The 26,131-nt window shown below is 39.9% G+C and overlaps 2 long non-coding RNA genes across 2 annotated transcripts in view; one reads left to right on the top strand and one right to left on the bottom strand.

Moving 5' to 3' along the window:
- LOC132365315 (uncharacterized) overlaps nucleotides 1-26,131 on the bottom strand; it is a 796,238-nt gene that overhangs the window by 536,728 nt on the left and 233,379 nt on the right. The gene's annotated exons all lie outside the window — the stretch shown is intronic.
- Nucleotides 12,374-26,027, top strand: LOC132365314 (uncharacterized). The gene is made up of 3 exons (XR_009503073.1): nucleotides 12,374-12,494; nucleotides 24,058-24,172; nucleotides 25,082-26,027. It is a non-coding gene; the product is annotated as an uncharacterized LOC132365314 (long non-coding RNA).

Below are 26,131 nucleotides of genomic sequence, written 5' to 3'. Positions count from 1 at the left end.
GGATCCCTATCTTACACTACTCACAAAAATTAACTCAAAATGGATTAGGGCTTACCATAAGACCTGTAACTCTAAAATTCCTGGAAGAAAACATAGAGAAAAAGCTCCTTGACATGGTCTTTGGCAGTGATTTTTTGGATATGACACCAAAAGCACAAGCAATAAAAGATTTTTTAAAGATTTATTTTTATTTAAAAATAAAATCAACAAGTAAGACTATACCACACTAAAAGCTCCTGCACAGCAAAAGAAACAATCAATAAAATGAAAAGGCAATCTATGGAATGGGAGCAAATATTTGCAAATCCTATATCCAATAAAGTGTTAATATCCAAAATATATAAAGAGCTCATATAACTCAATAGCAAACAAACAAGAACAAATAATCTGATTTTTTAAATGGGCAAAGGATCTGAATAGACATTTTTCCAAAGAAGACATACAGATGGCCAACAGATACATGAAAAGGTGCTCAACATCATTAATCATCAGGGAAATGCAAATTAAAACCACAATGAAATACCACCACACACCTGTTAGAATGGCCATGATCAAAACAGACAAGGATAACAAGTATTGGCAAGGATATGGAGAAAAGGGAATCCTTGTGCACTATTGGTAGAAATGTAAATTGGTACAGCCACTATGAAAAATAGTATGGAGGTTCCTCAAAAAATTAAAACTAGAACTACCATAACATCCAGAAATTCTACTTCTGGGTATATAGCCAAAGGAAATGAAATCACTATATTAAAGAAATATATGTACTCCTATGTTAATTGCAGCATTATTCATAATAGCCAAGACATTGAAACAACCTAAGTGTCCATGGGCAGTTGAATGGATAAAGAAAATGTGGTGTATACATACAATGGACTATTATTCGGCCAAATTTTTTAAAAAAAAGGAAGAAGAAAATCCTGCCATTTGCGACTACATGGATGGCCTTTGAGGACACTATGCTAAGTGAAATAAGTCAGACAGGAAAAAACAAATACCATATGATACCATATGATCTCACTTATATGGGGACTGAAAAAAAGCCAAACTCATAGAAGCAAAGAGTAGAAAGGTGGTTGCCAGGAGCTGGGGGTGGAGCGAGTGAGAAGATTGTGGTCAATGGGTACAAACTTCCAGATATAAGAGGAATAAATTCCACTGATCTAATTTACAGCATGGTGACTATCATTAATAATTCTGTATACAACTTGAAAGTTGCTATGACAATAGATTTAAATTTTTCTCACCATAATAATAACAGCAACTAAGTGGGAATTATGTGAGGTGAAGAATGTGTTAACTAACCTTATTGTGGTAAACATTTCACAATATATACATGTATCAAATCATCGCATTGTACACCCTAAACTTACACAATGTTATATATCAAGTATATGTCAATAAAGTTGGGGGAAAAGGAAAAAGCTGACTGATTTCCCCAAAGAATGATGACTGCAGGTATCTAGAAATATGCTTGGTCCTAAAAGAATTGGCTAATTCCACTAAAAATCTCCTGAGCAAGCAATTTATAAACTTTTGTAGTCACTTGGAGCTCACTGGTTGAGCTAAAGTCATTTTATCCATTTTAGCCAAAGGATAAAAATATCATCAAAATGAAGTGGGTAAGAGGAAAAAAATATAACCATAGACTGGCAAGATAAACACAAAACCCTAACAGTGAATATCCCTAGAAGGTGGAATTGTGGGTGATTTTACTTCTTAGTTGGACTTTTCTGAATTTTTCAAATGTCGTACAACAAGCAAGCATTACTTCTGTATTTAGGAAGAAAGTTATATGTTTTAATATATTTAAAGAATGATGCCATGTTAGATGATGAATAAAATATAAAATTATCATTAAGATCAAGAAGTCATCGTATAAGTTAGTAATAAAAGAAACCAGCCTAAGATACCTTTCCCCAAGTCTCTCACAAATCATTAGGGGCCCTCATCCTCCAGATCATTCTAGAGATAATTGTTCTAGAGGATTCTGAGGGAATAACAGCATATACTTACTCCCTTTCCCACCTCAGTGCAAATCACAGTCAAAGTTTAATAGATTTTTAATCTTCTTTTGTTGTGATATTTATTTAAACTCAGTATTTTAGAGACTTACTCACTTGAGACATTACAGGTACATATGTCAGGAGTTATGGAAATCTTCTTAAAGGTAGAGTAGACACAGGGAGGTACGGTGGGCTTGTGCAGAAAGTAAACAATGATTGTTATGGGCTTTACCCAAATGTTGTGTGATATTTCTCAAACCATCCTAAAGTCCTCCCCTCAGGACAGACCCACACATGGCATCTCCCCATTTTTCATCTCCCGCCCTATCTTCTCCTTTCTCCATTCTTTCCCACCAACTTTTCCTCTTCTGCCCTTTGCTTCTAATCACAGGTTCACTTGTCAAGGATCCTAAATGAGGATTTATTGCATCAATTTAAAGACTTGTAAGGGCTTCAGTATTAAAACATAAAATGAACAAGAGCTGACTTGTGTGCATAAAATATGTCTCTTCCCTCAGAAGAGGGAGTGGTTTAAAAAACTTAATCAGCAGAATAGTTTCCAACATAACTGCATTCTGGAAGTCAGGCTAGAGGAAACAAGTTGGATGCAGACTTAAGAGCTCTAACCAACAATGGTTTCTGAGACCAAAAAGAATAGAGCTTTTTGTTTTGTTTCCATTCTACTTTGTAATGACTACTTGAAGTGGGTTTTTCAGTACATTCTCTGCTCTACATTCAGTCCTTACCTCATTTCTTCCCTCATCTTTACTTCCAACAGCTGGAGAATTGGAGAGTCTCTCACATTTGATTACTAGCAAGTATTCCTATTCCTATTCCTATTTATTAATTGAATCCTATTTCCCATAAATACCCATAATATGAATTATTTTACATTTCTGATTGTAGAACAGACAGGCTTGAATCTGTTTTAAAACACTCATGTAATACAACTGAACTATTCTGGATGGAAGGAAATGCAGTTTTAGCACTACATGATGCCATCTTATTTTGTCAGGGCCAAGTTTATAAATATGAAAAAATTAAGCTCAGCTCTAAGCTCCACGAGAGTAGGGACCATGCTTTTTTCTCCCCATTGCCAGTGCCTAACACAAGCCTGGCACCTGGAAGGCAAGAATATTTAAGTTGCAATGTAACTGAATTGAAATAGAATCAATGATATCTCCAGGTGTCACAAGGCTGTAGCATCATTAAAAACTGGGTCTCAAATAGGCTAGCCAGTTCAGAAAACCCTGTCTGATGGGTAAACAGACAACTGCATTGACAGAGAAAGAGCAATGAGTGATGGAGTCGCCTATGCAAAGCTGACAGAACTGGCACTCTCCACAACTGGGTGTGAAACCTGGTGATATCTGGCAGTCAGTCCTAGCCAAGGGCAAAAGAAGCCATTCTATCTTTGAGGACAGCCTTTCTGGAGAGGTCTGCTCTCAAAAATCTCAAAGCCGTGACAAGTCACCACAAATCTGTCCTTCACTAAACAGACTCCAAAGTGAAGCCAGGAATAAAATGAAAGACGCCCCAACTTACATGTGGAAATATTGCCACAGGATATTATTGCAGGAGCCAGAGTTTGCACCTCGTGGCTGAAGAGGTCCAGTCTCACCCTTGGTTCACCAAAACCTGCTACAGGGTAGAATGAGGCTGTGCTGCTACCATCTGGGATGGTAGCAGAATAAGAACCTACTTAAAAATATGTGTAAGGTTGGAGTTATTCTTCCATGATCTAAATTTTCAACTGAGAGCATTTTAAATGACCCCTGCCTCCTAAGACAGAGGCAAAGGACTATACACCAGAAGAGCACAGGGTCAAGAGAGCTACTGCAGAGAAAATTAATGCCTTTTAAAGTCAGAGACAGAGTGGCCAAAAAAAGAGCCTTCCCTGAGGCTCAGTTACCCCAGCAGGGTCCCACCCTGCTGTGTTCTAAAAACTTTTACATATTCAAGAGTCTTTTTCATACAGTAGTTTCAGAAAGACCTATTTGTTTTTTCTTTTTTTCTTTTTTTCTTTTTTTGCATTTTACAGATCTTTTGCTTAGACTGGCAAATAAAGTCATCCTTCATCGTTTTAATGTGTAAAACATTTCCAGCCAAAAAGTGATTGAACTACGTCAGAGCAAAGGTTCCAACACAATTTTTCCAAGTCAGTAGGAAAGTAGAGTGTTAAACGTGAGAAACCTATTCTGAAAGAGCAGAAGTTGAAGGTAGGTCCCCCTCCACTGGGTTACAGGGAAGGGAAGACCAGGAAACCTAGAAAAAATGATCCAGGAAAAAAACAAAAATGAAAACATTCAAAGCCCAGGAAAGAACTGTGACAGGCTGGAGAGGGGCTACAAAAACCTAGGAGAGCATCATATTAATGAGGAGTGGGACTGAGGAGAAAACCTTTAAGGAAGTAGAGGATGCTAGAAGTCAACAGGAAATGAACTGTGGTTTTTGAAGGTCTGAGAGTTAAAAGTGCCCTAAATGTGACCCCTGGTAAAGAAGGCCAGGTTTCTACGGGAGGCATTAAGAGAATGCCTGGCTGGATGCATTGGAGTGAGTCCCAGAGTTTGTCAATATTTGATCTGAGAATCACCTTAGAGGGTCACCTCCTCCACGAAGCCAGTCCCATATACCAAAGATGCACGTTGTGCTGCCTGTGTTTGAGAGACCTGTAGGTATACACATCCTATCCTACTCCTGCCTGCGTTTTTAATGGACTTTGCAAAGGCCTAAGATGGCAAGGCTCCAGCCATGAGGCATGAGGCTAGAGAGCATCTTTTTTGTCTTCAGCAACCAAACACACATTTCCTGTGAAGCCAGATAGATAATTAAGGGGAAATCAAAACCGCATTTTGGGGTCATCAGTCCAGCCTTGCAGCTTCTCAGCAGAAATCAATGCAGTGAGTCAAAAAGGCTTGCCTGGATGTGCCTCAGTCTAAGTGGTGAGACTGTACCTGGAGCACTCAGCAACATCTGAAGCATTTCTAGAAGCCATCCACAGGAAAGGTGAAGCCACCACCCAGATTCAGGCATGGATTTTCACCAGAGTCCATTCTCCCTAGGCTGCCAAGTTTAAAAGGGGCTGGTGAGCCAGAGCACAAATTCAAATGGGCTTAGGCAATACCGAATCCTGTTAGATTGCAACCCTCTACTGCCAAACTTTGGGAAAACCGCTCAAATTATGGCCTTAATGTCTTTTGTCAGAACACAAATGGACAAAGTCTTCTCCCACTTCCTGGGAAGAAATCAGTAGCTGGGATAGCTAGGAGCACACTGGAACATGCAAGCCACAAATGTCTAAATGACCCAGCCAAGGGAGTCCCTCCATTTCTCATCGGAAAGGTACCCTGAAGCAACACACACATGCAGAGCAGGTTCTCACTGACAGACCTGGCAGGGCAGAAAGCCCGGGAAGCCTGTGTGGTTAAAACCAACGAATGTGCATGAGAGTTGTGTATGTGGGCAGAAGGTGTGGCTTTTCATATGATCTTGCTCCACTGGTATGGAACATTTACACCTCTGGTTCTCTTTTGCAAAAAGAAAAAAAAACTGAAAGAATAAACAGAAAACATGCCTTTGGTTCCTTCTGCCAACATCTGCGTAAACCTTTAAGGAGGTTTCAGGCAACAGAACTTGGCACTGTGCTTCACAAGTTGGTACAAAATTCTTGGTGCCAAATGTTCAGGGAGAACATGCCTATGACTCTGCAGGAAAACTCTAGCCAAGTCCACGCCCTTGTAAAGGGGTCTTCCGTGATGCCTTTGCTGTGGAAATAGGATGCAATTCCATGGCACTGGGGGCCTGCACCTTGTCCTGGCATGGACCCATGCCTAGTGCCTACATGTATAGCCGGGTACTTATGTTAATGAGTGCGCACTCAAATTCTATCTGACTCTCCCAGTTAATAAGGCTTGGACAGTTGGGAATGTGTTGGGCAATCACAGCATGACTTGGAGACATGGAGAGTATTCTCTTCCCAAAAACACCCAGCAGATGACACACCGGACAAAGCCACCCTGATAGGGCCAAGGCCTGAGCCAAAGCCTGTGGTCTGTACGACTGATCAGGCCCCTAGATTATCAGGAGGGCTTCAGTGCAGTCGCCCTCAGCAAGTGAGTTGCCCCCACTTCCATCTCAAGCACAGCACTGACCCAGGACAGCAAGCCTACCCTACATCCAGCAGACAATGAATGTCGGTTTAAAAGCCAAGAGGAGGGACAAGAGGCAGGAAACTCTGAGACAACGCTAACATCAGGGGCTTACATAAGGAAACATGTGCAGTTGAGGAAAAACTCCAAAATGGGGCTCAGGTCGTAACTGGTCTTCATCCTTAGAGACAGGGACAAAGTCATCACTCATCCGACTATACACTGACACAATACAGGGGTCAGTCACTAAGGTTCCATAGGAGGAAACCATACTCTCATACCACTGACCTCAAGAAGCTTACAACAATCATTATAATAAGTAATACTTGCAGAGGTATTTTACATCTTACAAAATGCTGTTGCACATATCAATAAGAAAATAAATAAGAGAAGCATAAATTAAGTGAGAATAAAAAAGAGAGCACAGATTGGTATATAATAATAACATGTTGAATAAATACGACCAGCAGTAACCACTGAGATATCAGAGGAGAGAAGAGCTGCTTAAGGCCCAGATAGGTGTGGTTTAATGGGGCAGAGGAGGTTTGAAAAATGGAAAAAGTGGGAGAATCAGATTATATTCTCTTACCAGAAAATATAAGCATAATTTTGTGAGTAAGATAACAAACTTTATTTTGAAACATCTATGTTCCAAGCAATGTGCCAGGTGCTAGTTTTATAGCAATAAAAAAAGACAGAATCTCTGCATTTCCAGTGGACAAGATATACAATGTGTAAGGAAACAAATAAACAAGATAATTAGATAATGCAATAAGTGCTGTGAAGGAAATAACTGGTAATGTGACAGGATTTTTTTTTTTTTAAGCTTTCCACTGGGCAACTCTCTGCATGTAGCAAGTGCTCAGTTAGTTGATTTAATTAAACACATGGAACACAACACTACTTCAGAATAAAAGATCCAATGCCAAGTTCACCAACTCGTTTGCAGTTGGGATCCACCAAATGTAAATCGACTTTAGCTGGCTGGTTACCCTCCAAATAGCAATGGCAATGGCCCCCTCACTTAGTGTTCCCCCTCAGCCTGAGCCAACATACAATCAAGTTACAACAACGAGGGCAGAAGAGTCAAGTGACGTACAAAAAAATGAGAAAAAACATTATTATACTATTGTTGAGGCAAAATTATGATTTAAATGGAAAATTCCTAGTATATTCTCCAGTCATGACTTTGAAAAGGCAGAAAATAATGTTGGAAAGACAAGCAGAGACTGTCTCCCTGAGGTCAGGATGCAACTTCCTGAAAAATGAGATGATCCAAATGAAATAATAGTCACATAACTGGATATATAGTGCCAAAATACCAATTTGATAGATTCCTTGTCACCTAATTGGTTAAATAAGATAATTTTATTTTCATTATATGGTCACAGTCTTAGTCTTAGGCACATTGTGCCACAGTCAGATATTTAGGTCTTATTCCCACAGTATTAACCCTTAAGAAGAGAATAGCTAGAGAGAGGTGACTCCTGTGAAAGAAGCAGGGATTAGTGAAAAGAGGCAAAATGTGTTAACAGGGTAACAGTATGAAAAATGTTAATGTGCTTTTCCCTTCTGCATTTCCTGTAGATGATCCTCTCCTCCAGCTGAGTAAGGCTGCCTTTCATGGCAGTGGCAGGGAAATCATTACATAAGGAAAGGAAAGAGAAAAATCAAGATAATATTCAGCTTCTCATATTCAAAATAGGATTTTTCATCAAGGCAATAGGCTTGAGAGCAGGATATATCAAGAAAAAGAGAGAGCATATTCTTTAATTTTGTAGAATATAAAAATGCAAGCCTAAAGAACTCAGATTATATGGTAACTTATATGTTCAGAAAATAGAATCTTTTCATCTACTGATAAATAGGTCCTAAGCTTAGTATGACATAGTGGAGGAAAAATCCTGAAACCTTTTCCTTCTGTCTTGCAATATTCTAGGAGGGCTTTCTTCTCCTTTGCTGGCTAAATGGAAGCAATACAGTGGAGAATTCCAAGGAACCCTACAACAGCACTTTCCAATATGGTAACCACTAGTTATATTTGGTTCCTGAGCACTTGCGATCTGGCTAGTGTAACTCAATTTTAATATTTTATTTTAATTAATTTAAATTTAAATAGCCAAGTGTGGCTAATGGGCTACCATATTGGATGGCATAACCCTAGCAGATGATGAAAGTCTCATAATGGAAGATGTCTAGATCCGATCACTTCTTGGAAGGGAGCAACCCAGGAGAACCTCGTGATTCCTGTCAGGCTGTGATGTGAGCAAGAAAATAAACATTTACTGCTCTAAGATTTGGGAGGCTGTTGCAACAGGTAGTGTTAATTACCCTAAATAATACTGTCAGGTACTCTTACTCAACCTTTTTATAGATGAGAAAACTGGGGCAAAGAGGAATTAATTAATTTGTCCAAGGTCACATGGCTACTAAGTGGTGGAACTAGGAGAGAGCTAGGTGGGCTGACTAGAGAGTGCTCACCCACACTCTTAGAACCTTTGCTACACTGCAGCCCCTTGGTGTATATGTGAGTAAAAAAAAAGGGGATAGTTCATGGTCCAGACATCACTGCTTTACACCAAAAAAAAAAAAAAAAAAAAGAAAAAGAAAAAAAATTTGTAACTTTGCTAAATTATATCATCTCTTTGTCATGCAAATCACAAGTAATCAAATCCCTAGACAGCCTTACCAATTAGAAAGAGTGGGCACACACATTTCACACACACACAAAACCTGCTGTCTGGTTTCTTCAGAAATGACAGGACACTCTGTCATAGGAACACAATGAAAAGTAAGTTGTGCCCAGACCAAAGGAACAAGGAGTTCTGTACATATAAAACAGATGGGATTTCCGGAGCCATTCTCATGCATTTTCACAGTTTTCAAATGAGCTAGGTTTTAAAAATCCATTTAATTTTTCGCCAGGATCTGAGTTGATTGGAACTAATAACAGTTGTCCAGGCCTCTGAAATTGTCTTCAGCATTGCTCATCCACACTATCGTTCAGACAATGGATGTACTCATCTCCCCTTAGAGGAGCTATAGTGTCTGATACTCTCAGCTGGGGCATGACTGATAAATTGGGCTTGAGAAAGACTCTTCTCAACATTCCCCTTTCCTGGGGTCTCTTAAGATGTTCAGTACTCAGTTTGTGATATAGTAATAAGGTCTCATACAGACCATGTTTGTAAACATTCTCATGCAGCCTGCTCATAATAAAGATATACTGTTTATTGAACATCAACTTCATAAAAGGTAATTTATCTACCTCATCTTATATGCACAAATCTTAACAAAAGATGGAAACATAATATCATTATCCATTGTTTAATGTTAACAGCAAGTGCTATATGGTCTTTACAATGAACAAGGTACCTTTCCAAGGAAATTAATGTAATAACTCAGTCTTCATAAAAAAATGAGAAAAGTGCTCGAATCATCATCCTGTTTTACAGGTTGGAAATTGAGGTGAAAGGAAGTTAAACAGCTTGCCTAATGTCACAGGCCTAATAAGAACAGAGCCAAGATCTCAAACCCAGGCACTCTGGCTCCAGAGGCTACACCCTTGACCTCTTCATGGTACAGCCTCTCAGTTACAGCTCAGAAAACACTTGCTCAAGATTATAAAGCAAATACAGGGTTCAAAACCCCAGTTCACCCAATTCCAAAGCCTGGCTCCTTCCTTCCTTGTCAGTGCTCCCGCAAACATGCCTCGTTCTCAGAATCACTTTAATAACTTGCTCGAGGAGACACCCAAGCCCCATCAGTCTCCCCTGGGACCTGGGAAACGGCAGAAACTGCACGTTGAACAAGAGGCACAGGTGATTCCCATGTTGGGAGGCTTGGGAACCCCGCCAGGCCAGCCGGGGCTCCCTCCTCTAGACTCTGAGCTCTTCTGCAGCAGGGTCGCGCACCTCCAAGGCAGCGGAACGCATGGCAGTAACACGGCTTTGTGGGCTCTCCCCTCCTCCTCCTGCTGCATGTGTGAGTGTACTGATGAGAGTGTGGGACATGTCAGGACACGCATCATCTGAGTGTGTGTCTCTGCATCTTCCTGCTGGAGCCACTGCTCTTGCCGTTTCACTTCCCAGCCACAGCGCTATTCTGTTCCCTACTTAGCCTCCTACCCTCTGTTCCTACCCATTACCAGACATCAGGAACTTGAAGCTGACGAGCTGGCTCCAGCAATTACAAGTCAGTTCCTGGCAGTCTGAAAGGCCTGAGGGGAGGTGCTGGTGGTGCCTTTCGACTGACAAACCCTCCCCCTTCAGGTGCCAGTATGTGAGAAGCAAAGGAGACGGGCAGCCGGGACACGACACTTGGCACCCCAAGGGAGGACTTAAAACACATGGCTGTCTTGCCTTAGCCACTGACTCTGCACCTGCACCAGTGTGAATTCTGTCACCTTCAGCAATCCTACCCTCTGGTCCCTTTTGTTCCTCTGCCCTTCCCCTCCTTCCCAGGGTTTGTTTTTTGTGTTTTGTTTGCTTGTTTTGCCACACCCTGAGCACTTTTAGGTCCCTGTATGTGGATCATGTCCCAGGATGTGTACGTTGGGAACAATAGTGCTTATTTAGAACAAACAGATGGATGAAGCCAACTGAGAACATCAGGGGTGTCCAAGGACAAACCACGCCAATAGGAAGCAGCATGGAAAAGTGATTTTGAATCAAGCAGTCAACCTGGAATCAGGAACTGGGCCCTTTAGACCTGACTCTTCCACTTAGCAGCTCTATGGCCCTGAGCAAGTCAAGGAAGTTTTCTCCATGTGTCTTCCCTCATCTCTAAAGAGTAGGTTGGATTATTTAACCTCTTGGTTCTCTTCCCATACTAATATTCTATTTTTTAAAGGCAAATTCCATTACATATGAGGTACTAAAAATTGAAAAAATTCAAGTGTGACATAAATCTAAATCATGAACAAGAAAACTTGAGCTAAGAGCTCAGTAGGTCCTTCCCCAAAGTACAAATAACTACTGCAGAATATTGCAGCCAGCCAGGCATGATCTCATCATCTGCCCTCAAGCATAGCAACCTCAGTTTCGGCCTCTCTGCCTTCCCACCCACTCCCAGGACAGCATCTGACCTGAATTACAGGGGAGACTTGGAATTTGCAACCTTATTACCTAGTAATGTGGCTAACCATTTCCAGAAATATAAATATCAGGCACAGCATGACAGGTCAGGGTTGAGTCAGCTGGGAAAGCAGCACACAATAGCTGGTCAGGCCACAGGAAACTTTGATTGAGAAACCTGAAACCTTTTGTCTGCATCTCTCATTTTCTGGACCATTCATGGATTTGGACCAGAATCATTTGAGCCTGGCCTTGAAGCAGCTGTACTCAGTTAAAATGAGTCTGGCCAGCCTGGCAAAGAAGACACACACCCCTCCAAATAAATTGCCTAATAAAAAGCCCTGGCTCCTGACAGCATAGGTTTGAAGGGTTGGAAGGAACATTAACAATAATTGAGGACAAACTCTTATTTCATAGTTGAGAAAGAGCCTCAAACATCCAGAAATATACATCTCACTAAGACTTGAAATATGGACTATTTTAAACTAAATCTGGACTCTTTCCTAGTTGTAGTTTGGGTGCATTGTTGGTGCTATCTTTGTCACATACAGAGAACTAGAACTCCTGAATAACAACTAATTTCTCTCCTTATGAAACATTCCCATAGAAAAATCTCTTTTGAGCCTCACCAAAGACAAACAAACCAACCCTGGAAAGTAGATATTATAATTCTGCTTTAGAAATGAGAAAACTGAGGCCAAAATTATACAGCTAGGAAATGACAGAGCCAGGATTTGAATAGAAGTCTTGTTTTCAAATCCCAGATTCTTTCCACCACCCCACAGCTGCTACCACAAAGGTGCATAGCCCAAGTAACAGAGCGAAGAACTCAAGGGTCTGTAAAATGATTTACCAAGGTCAACATACATCCAGTACAGACAGTCTGGCCAAACCATTTGTTTTCTGTCAACATCCAGGCTGATGAGGAAGAACCAGTTGGTTAAATATTTTGAATATCAACCTTGTTATTACTGGCTATCATAGTAGACTCATGCATGGTAAGCAAGGTAAATGAATCCCCACCGACCGGGGGTAAATCTCACCCAGCCCAATGGCAAACATCCGAAATTCCACTTAGGACTCCACCCACTACCTGTTCTTTAAGCACCTAATAATTACTGACATATGTAGCATTGAAGGAAGAATCTGAAGGCTGGGCTTTTAACAGGAAAGACAGAGAACACAAGATCCCTGGGGATCAGAGGAAAAAGAGAAAACAACTGACAAAGCAAGGAGGAGAGAAAAGAAAAATTCAGAGCAGGAAGGTAGGGATGGGACAGTACTATTTGCTGACATCTTTTTAGATCTTAGTCTCAGTGGTTGATTCTTTCTCATTCATTATCTAATGTTTGTCCTCATTACGCTCCTATGATATTGATATTAACACCATATTACAGATGGGAAAGTTGAGTCTCAAAATCAGTCTCTCCTATTTTGCAATTTTGTCTCAGGCCAATCCTTAAATTTTTACCTCTTAAGTTATTGTCTCAATTATTTATTAATCCCACACACCATCCCTGTGTAATGTTCTGGTAAATTTAGAGTGTCTTGCTTTCTAGGTGGAAATGGAGAGAGTGAGACTACGTGATATAGCCAAGTCTGAGAAAGAAGGACTAGCTGGCATTCTGAAAACCATACCTCATCTCACTAATATTTTAAGTATACCTAAAGCTACACTGAGGCATAACTGTACGATAAAATCCTGTACTGTCTTTAAAAATGATACTGTGTGTGTTTTTGTTGATAATGGAACTTTTCCTGATATGGGATGAAGAGTACAATTCTACTGCAGTTTAAAACAATAAGGCACATATTATATATGAGTGTGTGTAAGTGTGTGTGTCTGTAAGAGAGCGAGAAAGAAAAAGATAAGGGAAAGAAAAGCAGGAGGAATTGGTGAAGAAAAGGAAATAATAGGATGTTATTAACTTACCAATAGGCTAACAACAGACATCCCTGGGCAGGGAAATGAAGAGTGATTTCTTTTTTCTTTTTTTAGTTCATTTCTTCACATTTATACAGTGACAAAAGTATTACTTGTATAATACAAAAAAAAAATGATGAGTTAAGGGAGGAAAAAGGTATTTATTAATCACAGCTAGATTCTCACTGAAGAGAGAGAGATGGAAAAGTAAGGTATTCTAATAATACCAAAGAGTCTTGGGTGAGGTAAGGGTCACAGTTTTTGGGGTTTTTTTAACATCTTTATTGGAGTATAATTGCTTTACAATGTTGTGTTAGTTTCTGCTGTATAACAAAGTGAATCAGCTATATGTATACATATATCCCCCATCACCTCCCTCTTGCATTTCCCTCCCACCCTCCCTATCCCACCGCTCTAGGTGGTCACAAAGCACAGAGCTGATCTTCCTGTGGGATGCAGCTGCTTCCCACTAGCTATCTATTTTACATGTGGTAGTGTATATATGTCCATGCCACTCTCTCACTTCATCCCAGCTTACCATTCCCTTCCGCTTGTCCTCAAGTCCATTCTCTATGTCTGCGTCTTTATTCCTGTCCTGCCCCTAGGTTCATCAGAAACATTTTTTTTTTAGATTCCATATATATGTGTTAGCATAAAGTATTTGTTTTTCTCTTTCTGACTTACTTCATTCTGTATGATAGACTCTAGGTCCATCCACCTCACTACAAATACCTCAATTTCATGTCTTTTTATGGCTGAGTAATATTCCATTGTATATATGTTCCACGTCTTCTTTATCCATTCATCTGTCAATGGACACTTAGGTGGCTTCAATGTCCTGGCTATTGTAAATAGTGCTGCAATGAACATTGTGGTACATGACTCTTTGAATTATGGTTTTCTCTGGGTATATGCCCAGTAGTGGGACTGCTGGGTCATATGGTAGTTCTATTTTTAGATTTTTAAGGAACCTTCATACTGTTCTCCATAGTGGCTGTATCAATTTACATTCCCACCAACAGTGCAAGAGGGTTCCCTTTTCTCCACACCCTCTCCAGCATTTATTGTTTGTAGATTTTTTGATGCTGGCAATTCTGACCGGTGTGAGGTGATATCTCATTGTAGTTTTCATTAGCATTTCTCTAATGATTAGTGATGTTGAGCATCCTTTCACATGTTTGTTGGCAATCTGTATGTCTTCTTTGGAGAAATGTCTATTTAGGTCTTCTGCTCATTTTTGGATTGGGTTGTTTGTTTTTTTGATATTGAGCTGCATGAGCTGCTTGTATATTTTGCAGATTAATCCTTTGTCAGTTGCTTCATTGGCAAATATTTTCTCCCATTCTGAGGGTTGTCTTTTGGTCTTGTTTATGGTTTCCTTTGCTGTGCAAAAGCTTTTAAGTTTCATTAGGTCCCATTTGTTTATTTTTGTCTTTATTTCCATTTCTCTAGGAGTTGGGTCAAAAAGGATCTTGCTGTGATTTATGTCATAGAGTGTTCTGCCTGTGTGTTCTTCTAAGAGTTTTATAGTGTCTGGCTTAACATTTAGGTCTTTAATCCATTTTGAGTTTATTTTTGTGTCTGGTGTTAGGGAGTGTTCTGATTTCATTCTTTTCCATGTAGCTGTCCAGTTTTCCCAGCACCACTTATTGAAGACGCTGTCTTTTCTCCATTGTATATTCTTGCCTTTATCAAAGATAAAGTGACCATATGTGCGTGGGTTTATCGCTGGGCTTTCTATCCTGTTCCATTGATCTATATTTCTGATTTTGAGCCAGTACCATACTGTCGAGATTACTGTAGCTTTATAGTATCATCTGAAGTCTGGTAGCCTGATTCCTCCAGCTCTGTTTTTCATTCTCAAGATTGCTTTGGCTATTTGGGGTCTTTTGTGTTTCCACACAAATTGTGAAATTTTTTGTTCTAGTTCTGTGAAAAATGCCATTGGTAGTTGGATAGGGATTGCACTGAATCTGTAGATTGCTTTGGGTAGTATAGTCATTTTCACAATGTTGATTCTTCCATCCAAGAACATGGTATATCTCTCCATCTGTTTGTATCATCTTTAATTTCTTTCATCAGTGTCTTATAGTTTTCTGCATAAAGGTCTTCTATCTCCATAGGTAGGTTTATTCCTAGGTATTTTATTCTTTTTGTTGCAGTGGTAAATGGGAGTGTTTCCTTAAATTCCCTTTCAGATTTTTCATCATTAGTATATAGGAATGCAAGAGATTTGTGTGCATTAATTTTGTATCCTGCTACTTTACCAAATTCATTGATTAGCTCTAGTAGTTTTCTGGTAGCATCTTTAGGATTCTCTATGTATAGTATCATGTCATCTGCAAACAGTGACAGTTTTACTTCTTTTCCAATTTATATTCCTTTTATTTCTTTTTCTTCTCTGATTGCTGTGGCTAAAACTTCCAAAACTATGTTGAATAATAGCAGTGAGAGTGGGCAACCTTGTCTTGTTCCTGATCTTAGAGGAAATGGTTTCAGTTTTTCACCATTGAGAATGAGGTTGGCTGTGGGTTTGTCATATATGCCCTTTATTATGTTGAGGTAGGTTCACTCTATGCCTACTTTCTGGAGGATTTTTTATCATAAATGGGTGTTGAATTTTGTTGAAAGATTTTTCTGCATCTGTTGAGATTATCATATGGTTTTTCTCCTTCAATTTGTTAATATGGTGTACCACATTGATAGATTTGTGTATATTGAAGAATCCTTGCATTCCTGGGATAAACCCCACTTGATCATGGTGTATGATCCTTTTAATGTGCTGTTGGATTCTGTTTTTCCCTTTCATCACTTTAAATATGTCCTGCCACTCCATTGTGGTTTGCCAAGTTTCTGCTTAAAGATCAGCTCTTAACCTTATGGGGATTCCCTTGTATATTATTTGTCGCTTTTCCCTTGCTGCTTTTAATATTTTTTCTTTGTATTTAATTTCTGTTAGTTTGATTAGTATGTGTCTTTGCATGTTTCTCCTTGGATTTATCCTGTGTGGGACTCTCTGTGCTTCCTGGACTTGACTATTTCCTTTCCCATGTTAGGGAAGTTTCAACTATAATCTCTTCAAGTATTTTCTCAGACCCTTTCTTTTTCTCTTTCTTCTGCAGGGAGCCCTATAATTCAAATGTTGGTGCGTTTAATGTTGTCCCAGAAGTCTCTGAGACTATCTGCAATTCTTTTCATTCTTTTTTCTTTATTCTGCTCTGTGGTAGTTTTTTCCACTATTTTATCTTTCAGGTCACTTATCCGTTCTTCTGCCTCAGTTATTTTGCTACTGATTGCTTCTAGAGAGTTTTCAATTTCATTTATTGTGTTGTTCCTCATTTTCGTTTGCTCTTTAGTTCTTCTAGGTCCTTGTTAAACGTTCCTTGTATTTTCTTCATTCTATTTCCAAGATTTTGGATCATCCTTACTATCATTACTCAGAATTCTTTTTCAGGTAGACTGCCTATTTCCTCTTCATTTGTTGGTCTGGTGGGGTTTTACCTTGCTCCTTCATCTGCTGCATATTTCTCTGCCTCCAATTTTGTTTAACTTATTGTGTTTGGGGTCTCCTTCTTGCACACTGCAGGTTCGTAGTTCCCGTTGTTTTTGGTGTCTGACCCCAGTGGTTGTGGTTGGTTCCGTGGCCTGCGTAGGCTTCCTGGTTGAGGGGACTGGTGCTTGTGCTCTGTTGGGTGGGGCTGGATTTTGTCTTTCTGGTGGGCATGGCTGCGTCCAGTGGTGTGTTTTGGGGTGTCTGTGGACTTAGTATAATTTTAGGCAGCCTCTCTGATAATGGGTGGGGTTGTGTTCTTATCTTGCTAGTTGTTTGGCATGGGGGGTCCAGCACTGGAGCTTGCTGGAGGTCGGGTGGAGCTGGGTCTTAGATTTGAGACTGAGATCTCTGGCCGATTGATATTACATGGGGCCGGGAGGTCTCTGGTGGTCCAATGTCCTGAACTCTGCTCTCCTGCCTCAGAAGCTCAGGCCTGACATCAGGCCAGAGCACCAAGAGCCTGTCAGCCACATGGCTCAGTAGAAAAGGGAGAAAAAAGGAAAGAAAAACATTTTTTTTAAATAATAATAAATTTTTTAAAATTATTAAAATAAAAAAATAATAAGAAAAAAGAAGAGAGCAACCAAATAAACAAATCCACCAATGATAACAAGCGCTAAAAACTAAACTAAGATAAACATAAAATTCAGAAACAAATCAGTCGTAGACAGCAAACCCGAAGTCTACAGTTGCTCCCAAAGTCAACCACCTCAATTTTGGGTTGATTTGTTGTCTATTCAGGTATTCCATAGATGCAGGGTACTTCAAGTTGATTGTGGGGATTTAATCCACTGCTCCTGAGGCTGCATGGAGTAATTTCCCTTTCTCTTCTTTGTTTGCACAGCTCCTGGGGTTCAGTTTTGGATTTGGCCCCACCTCTGCGTGTAGACCTCCCTCAGGCATCTGTTCCCCACCCAGATAGGACAGGGTAAAGCAGGGGCTGATTAGGGGGATCTTGTTCATTCAGGCCAGGGGGAGGGAGGGGTACAGTAGTTATAAGTGGAATGCAGGGCGAGCCTGCAGCAGCAGAGGCCAGCATGACATTGCACCAGCCTGAGGTGCGCCATGTGTTCTTCCAGGGAAGTTGTCCCTGGATCACGGGACCCTGGCGGTGGCAGGCTGCACAGGCTCCCGGGAGGGGAGGTGTGGATAGTGACTTGTGCTTGCACACAGGATTCTTGGTGGCTGCAGCAGCAGCCTTAGCATTTCATGCCCATCTCTGGTGTCTGTGCTGATAGCCGTGGCTTGCGCCCATCTCTGGAGCTTGTTTAGGCGGTGCTCTGAATCCCCTCTCCTCGCACATCCCGAAACAATTGCCTCTCAGGCAGGTCCAGGGTTTTTCCTGGACTCCCTCCCGGCTAGTTGTGGTGCACTAGCCCCCTTCAGGCTGTGTTCACGCAGCCAGCCCCAGTCCTCTCCCTGGGATCTGACCTCTGAAGCCCGAGCCTTGGCTCCCAGCCCCCACCCGTCCTGGTGGGTGAGCTGACAAGCCTCTCAGGCTGGTGAGTGCTAGTCGGCACCGATCCTCTGTGCAGGAATCTCTCTGCTTTGTCCTCTGCACCCCTGTTGCTGCGCTCTCCTCTGTGGCTCCAAAGCTTCCCCCCCGCCCACCCCCTCTCTCTGCCAGTGAAGGGGCTTCCTAGTGTGTGGAAACTTTTCCTCCTTCACAGCTCCCTCCCACTGGTGCAGGTCCCATCCCTATTGTTTGTCTCTGTTTTTTCTTTTTTCTTTTGCCCTACCCATGTACGTGGGGATTTTCTTGCCTTTTGGGAAGTCTGAGGTCTTCTGCCAGCATTCAGTAGGTGTTCTGTAGGAGTTGTTCCACATGTAGATGTACATTTTTTTTTTTTATAAATTTATTTATTTATTTATTTTTGCTGTGTTGGGTCTTCGTTTCTGTGCAAGGGCTTTCACTAGTTGTGGCAAGCGGGGGCCACTCTTCATCACGGTGCACGGGCCTCTCATTATCGCGGCCTCTCTTGTTGTGGAGAACAGGCTCCAGACGCACAGGCTCAGTAGTTGTGGCTCACGGGCCCAGTTACTCCGCGGCATGTGGGATCTTCCCAGACCAGGGCTCGAACCCGTGTCCCCTGCATTGGCAGGCAGATTCTCAACCACTGTGTCACCAGGGAAGCCTTAGATGTATTTTTGATGTATTTGTGGGGAGGAAGGTGATCTCCATGTCTTACTCCTCCGCCATCATGAAGGTCCCCCCAAGGGTCACAGTTTGGTAAATATGAGAAATGTTACAAACATGATACTCTGGTATAGAAAATGCTGGGCTCTTCTCCTGGACTGATGAGCTACAAGAGTTCTTGTCAGGCACTATTATTCAGGCAAAGGTGGAGACACAAATTTGTGTTTACTTTAAAAAAGGAAAAACAACAACAACAAAAAATTGAAACTTTTCCAGTAGCATATACTTTTTTATTATGTTATTAATGTTTAAAGACTATCTTAAGAAGTTTAGAGACAGAAGTAGCTTCATATGTGAATATTAGTTACAGAGTTTCTGAATACTTCACTTAATAGACATTTATTAGCTGTCTATTATTTGTTTAGCACTCTACTATGCCATGATCTAATCATTCCTAAGACATTTTCCTCAGGACTATTCAACCTATATGAAGGGTAAGAGGGTACTTGGCACTTGACTCTTAAGAAGCACCACCACACTGTAGAAAAAGGGCCCTCCAGTAACAGCGAAGACCTATTTTTACTCCTTAAACTACTCAGGAAAATAAGCCATCAACTGCAATGTGCAACACAAAAGGCAAATTAAAAACAAAACAAATAAATAAAACAAAAACACTGTAAGGAAGAGCTATAACACGTGCTCAGTTTCTTTACCTCTCACTGGTTTGCACCAATAGAGGGAAATAGATGACTGAATTCAAAGTATTTTGTTAAATTAAAATTCCTCAGAACCAAAAAAGCATTCTCTTGATTATGGTGTACATTACCATAAAAGATAAAGTCTAGGAGCCAGTTTCTAGTCCACAGTTGATTTAGAATCCAAAGGATTCTAAGAAGATAAAAGTTATCATTTAATGTTTTTCATTTCCCTGTGGTCACATAATTCTAATGAGTTCAATTTGGGGCTCCATCTATTTTTTTCAGCAATGTACACGTGGGAGTTTTGCCACAAAATTATTTACAGTGGGGAGCCTCAAATTTACTTAGCTGTTCAAAACTTGAGTGGCTGGTTAAATGCACTCTTGATAAGAAAGTCTTTCAGCATGAAATACAATGCCTTGGGCTTAGTAGGTATTTCATATACATGTTAAAGGAAAGCTGTTGATTTGGTAAGACCTACACCAATTATTGACTTAGGGCTATGCCAAGATCTCAGGCACTGAAAGAAAGAGAAATTAGAAACAGACTTCTTAAATACATAGTAAACTGTTAATAGTATTTAGTATGACAGAAGCCTAACTTAAAGTAACTTGATAAATGAGGAAATTATTAGCACACAAAGTATAAGGAAAATGGAAAAAAGAAATACAGGGAAAGGTCAGGCTTATCGTTGGTTCTCAGGAACAACTGGAACCAGAAACAGAACCTCAAGTAATTCTCTCCCTAGCTCTCATTTCTGCTTTTCTAGGTGGTGACTTCACTCTCCCCCACTGACTTCCTCTATATGGAAGGAAACATGGATACCACAACTGAAAACCCCTCATCCTACAACTTTTCTCTCTAAAAAGAGTTAACTCATCCCAGTTTTAGTAAGAAAAACCCCAGTGAGTGACCTAACTAGATTCAAGTGCCCACCCATCAACTGTGTCTAGAGGAGCAGGTATTCTTCCTGCACCCCCAAAATTAGAGCAAGGAAAGAAATAACTACCAGAAGAATGGAGGTGCTTTCTCCAGAAGGAAGGAGAAGGGGGTGCAGCACAAAGTAGCAGGCGCTCACAACAGATAAAAACTAAAACAGTGATGGTACATGCAAACAAGTCATTTTGTTAGTAGGTATCATTAGTATTATTATTATAGTAAAATGGCAATGTGAATTTAAGCCTGCCACAGGTTATAAATGGAGCTATGACCTGTTTATAGCTTTTTGTAAAAAACAAAAAAATTACTAAGGTACAGTGGAAATGCAATGAACTATACATATTAAAATGTATAATGTGAAACATTTTGACACATATGTATAACCATGAAACCATCACTACAATAAGAAAATGAACCCGTCCATAACCTCCAAAAGTTTCCTCCTGTACCCTGTAGTCCCTCTCTCTTACTTCTCTCCAAATCCCCCTTACATCTCAACACAATAATCTCCTTTCTGTCACTATAGTTTGCAGTTCCTAGAATTTTGTATAAATGGAGTCGCACAGTATGTACTCTTTCTTGTCTGATTTACTTCATTCAGCATAATTATTTGAGATTAACCCATATTGTGCCATGTAGCCATAGTTTGTTTCTTTTCATTGCTAAGTAGGGTTCTATTGCATACAGACTTATTGTGCCCCATCCCCTCCCTGCCCAATTCACATGTTGAAGCCTAACCTCTATTACTTCATTGCTCTAAGAATGCATTTGGAAATAGGCCTTTTAAAGAGGTAGTTAACTTAAAATGGGGTCCTTAGGTTGGTTCCTGATCCGATATGATTCGTGTCCTTATAAGAAAAGGAAATTAGAATATACAGAGGGATGCGCACACACAGAGGAAAGACCATGTTAGGACAAGGCAAGAAGACAGCCACCTATAAGCCAAGGAGAGAAACCAAATCTGCCAACACCTTGCTCTTGGACTTCTAGCTTCCAGAACTGTCAGAAAATACATTTCTGTTGTTTTAGCCACCAGGTCTGTGGTATTGTTATGGCAGCCCTAGTAAACTAATACATATAGATTTACTATAATTTTTTTGTTATCCTGTTGATGGGTTGTTTCTAGTTTGGAGTTATTACAAGTAAAGCTACTATGAAAATTCATGTACAAATCTTTGTACAGATATAAGCTATTACTTCTCTTGAGTAAATACCTAGGTATTTAGGCCTAGGTCATATGGAAAGTTCTGTTGTATTGGTTTGGCCAGAAAGTTCGTTCTGGTTTTCGGTAAGATGGTACAGAAAAACCCGAACGAATTTTTTGGCCACCCCAGTAATAAACCACCAGTTTTCAAAAGTGGTAGTACTATTTTACATTCAGTACTTTATATTATTTTATATGTGAGAGTTCCAATTATTCTATATCCTTTCCAAAACTTAGTATAGGCAATCCTTTTACACGTAGACATTTTCATAGGTATACAGCAGCACATTGTTGTGGTTTTAACTTGCATTTCCCTAATGACTAATGCATTGGAACATCTTTCACACAGTTACTCACCATCCCTATATCTTCTCTGATGAAGTGTCAAAGTTCTCAACTCATTTTTTTAAATTGACATGGTAATTTTTTTATTGAATGCCTGATATTGTAAATTTTACCTCTTTAGAATTGATTACTTTTGTATTCCTACAAGTATTTTGAGTTTTGTTCTGGGATGCAGGTAAATTACATGTTAAAAGTTTAATCCTTTTGGATCTTGCTTTAAACTCTGTGAGGTAGAGCCAGAGCGGTATTCTAGGACTATTTTGCCCTACTCTTAAGGCAAACCCCTTCTGAGTACTCTAAAGGTCCCAGGTATTATGAGGTTTTCTACTCTGTTGGGAATAGAAACTATCTCCAGCTCTGCCTGCACTAGCTTCAGGAATTATTTCCCTTAATTCTTTTGAGTGGTTCTTTTCTCTGACTCACGTGATTTCCTCACATGCATGTGTGAATCAGCGTTCAGCCACATACTTGAGGGGACTCTGCTCCTCTCCAGCGTTCTATCCAATCTGGTTCTCTTATGAAGGCAAGTCACCTTGGCCTCTCAGGTGCCCAGTTCAGTCTCCTCTGTTCAAAGAGGCTGTCAGGCATCTCCTGGGTTCTCCCTCTCTGTAACAAGGTGTGGCAATTCTCTCCAGGCAGTAAAATGAGGACCATCACAGAACTCACCTCATTTGCTTCCCATCTTTCAGGGATCACTGTTCTTCATTGCCTGATTATTTGTTGTCTTGAAAACCATTTATACATTTGGAGGCTTTTTTTTTCTTTTAATTGTTTCAGTTCAGAAGGTAAAATTAGCCCCTGTTATTCCATTTTTTTTCTGGAAGTGGAAGTCTATAGTTCTTTTTTCAATATATTATACATATTTATATATGAAAAGTTATTTGTAATTAGAAGACTTTTTACCTGCCTGGAATCCAAGGTCTCTGCCATATAAAATTTCTGTATTGGTTAAACAGGGATTGGTAAATTTTTTCTATAAAGAGCCAGATAGTAAATATTTTAGACTTTGTGGGCCACATATGGTCCCTGTGCGTATTCTTTTTTAAAAAAACAACCCTTTAAAAATACAGACTCACAGAGAAAACAAACTATGGTTACCAAAGGGGAGAGAGAGGAAGAGAGGAACAAATTAGGAGAATGGGATTAACAGATACAAAATACTATACATAACATAGATAAGCAACAAGGATTTACCATATAGCACAGGGAACTATATTCAATATCTTGTAATAACATATAATGGAATATAATCTGAAAAAAATAACTGAATCACTTTGAGGTACACCTGAAACTAACACACTATTGTAAATTAATTATACTTCAATATTTTTAAAAATGTAAAAAATAATTTTAAACTATTCTCATGGGCTGTGCAAAAATAAGCCATGAGCTAGATTTGATCTGTGGGCCATAGCTTGTTGACCTCTGAATTAGGATAATTAGCCTCTGCAAAAACAAACTTAAAATATTAGTTATTAACGAAACAGACATTTCTTTCTCACACATGTCCCAAACAGGTATTCTTTTTTTTTTTTCAAACAGGTATTCTTGATTAGTGGCCATCGATTTTTACTTTCCAAGTCATGATTCAAGGATACAGATGCCTTCTACCTCCTAGCTCCTTCATTTTCTCACAAAGCTTTTAAGATTGCCATTGTAGCAAAAAGATTATGGAGCATTGCATGGGGAGGTTCTTATGAGCAAGTCCTTCTGGGTACAACTTCCATTGTTCAGAACTCATTCACATCAGCACATTTAACTGCAAGACAGGGTGGGAAACCTCATTTTGCCCTGTGCTCAAGAGGAAGAGGAAATAGACTTGGGTAACAGCTAGCTAATCTCCATTATAATGTCGACTGAATTTAAGTAGCCAAGCCCCAATTATCCAAAGTATACATATCCTTTGCCAGCATGTTATTTGACCTGTTGGTACCACGTATATGGTAACATGCCAGATGATGAGTTTCAATAGCTCCTATGATAATTACAGTCTATTAATTGTTCATCTTCCTCTGTCTTCTGCACAAGATTCACATTCCTGCAGGAGTGATCATGACACATCCTCCCTTTCTCACTTCTCTGTCACTCCATGAAAGAAGCCACTGCAAATGGGACTTTGCCAAGTTCAAACCACTAGTTAATGGTAAGATTTCTAAAAGAATTTTGGATCTCCTTACCACAGTGATTTTTCCATCCTATCCTGCTGCCTTGCCCCAAAACACTGAGATAGCCACTAACTGGTCTGTCTTCTCTTTGAGGGAAGAAGTTTTGTCTTGTTCTTTTTTTTTTTTTTTTTTTTTTTATTGCTAGTGTCTAGAACACAGCTAAGTGCTCAAGAAGATTTTCTGTATAACTTAATTTGGCACCTAACAATGATCAGTCCATTAAATTCCTACCCATAAAAGTTATTACCATTCTTCACTTTGAGAATCAGTCCCCATTCCCGTTAGTTCAAATTCCCGAATAATTTTCTCACCTCCACTGGGGACTTTCCTACAATGCATCTTGTTATCAGTCTGAATTGTTCAGGTGTATAATTATATTAGGGCACATTATTAAAACAATGAGTATTTGAATTTAATTGGAGCATAGAAGGCATGAAAATAAATAGTATTTCATCTGTTAATTTATTTAAAAAAGAACTGATGATAGCAAGGGGTCTCTTGAGAGCTGTAGATACTGTTGACTCAACCCCGCCCCACCTCCAACACACACACGCCCAATTCAACTTTGTAAGGAGGTCCAAAGCCCTCTCCAAATTTCTGCTAATGCATGAGAGTTGTGTTCTCATGCCAACTCCTCTCCCCACCTCCTGGTTCCTATATTCAGTAGCTGCACATGGTCTCTGCTTGGCCCCACCTAAACCCAGATATTCTGCTCGGTCCTTCACTATTGCACCCATACGCTTAAATACACCAGATCCTCTCATAGGTAGATTTACCTTAAAGTTGACGAGCTGATGATGCTTAAGCTTCAGAACCTCTCACTTATGCAGCCCCTTTTAAGAATCTGCTCCTATTTGCTTCATTTGTAACTTTAGGCTCTTTTTCAGAAAGAAGGCCTCTGGAATTATATAACCTTCAGGCTTCTCAGAACCTGGCTCTTCTCACACCAAGTGCTCCTGGATACCTCAGCAAACATCACTGGAAACTTCAGGAGTTAAAAATCATGGAACTGACCTAGAGTCTGCCCTGAGCCTCCTTGTTGACTCCCCTTCCTCTCCCCTCTATTTCCCTTTATGTCTTCTTTTTCATCGTTTTTTTTTTTTTTTTTTCTTCTCAGAAGGACGGGAGGGGGAAGCCTTTCCTAACTAATTATTAGAATATTTTATTGTTTGAATATGTCCCTGAGGTCTCCATTTCCACTCCTCAGCAGCTTATAAACATTTCTTCCAAACAAATTCTCCACCATTCATTACACAAACATCTACTGAGAAGCTGTAGTCTGTACAACTCAATTCTGCATTATAAAGAGGTCACGACCCTCAAAGTCAGACTAGGTTCAGTCCTGGCTCTGACCTTACTAGCTGGCTGACCAAGGACAAGACACTTAAACTCTTGGAGCTTCAGTGTCTTTACATATAAAATGAGGCAGTTGGGCTGTGTATTGAATGCAAGCTCCTTAAGGGCAGGACTCTGTCTTACTCTCTGGCATACAGCAGGAGTGCAATTAATGTCTGTTGACTGATTGACTTTAAAATAAATAACATCACAAACATGTTGTACTGATTAAATGTAAAATGGGACACATACAAAAAGCCCAAAAACTACTCAATGAAAGAACCCAGTGCCCGGCCTCAAATATCTCATACTCTAGCTAAAGAGAAACTGAATAAAGGAACCACTAAAAAGAGATGCGAAGGCAATAGAAATGAAGTCTGAATTTTACCTTCAAATCTCTTTTATGAGAAAATGATGTCTATCTCCTAAGAAACTCTGAGATAATTTAGCGTAATCACCTGAAATATAAATTTGGAGGCCTAAACGTAACTGAAACTAGGCAATGAGATAAAAAGAATAAGATGATTGTTTTGAAACAATACCCCCCATAAAACCTGGTATGCGATTAATTGTATTCTTTTCTGAATTTGTAAAAAAAAAAA

The sequence above is a fragment of the Balaenoptera ricei genome, chromosome 4 (assembly GCF_028023285.1).
Source record: "Balaenoptera ricei isolate mBalRic1 chromosome 4, mBalRic1.hap2, whole genome shotgun sequence".
NCBI lineage: Eukaryota > Metazoa > Chordata > Mammalia > Artiodactyla > Balaenopteridae > Balaenoptera > Balaenoptera ricei.
This window is presented reverse-complemented; position numbering and strand designations above follow the sequence as displayed.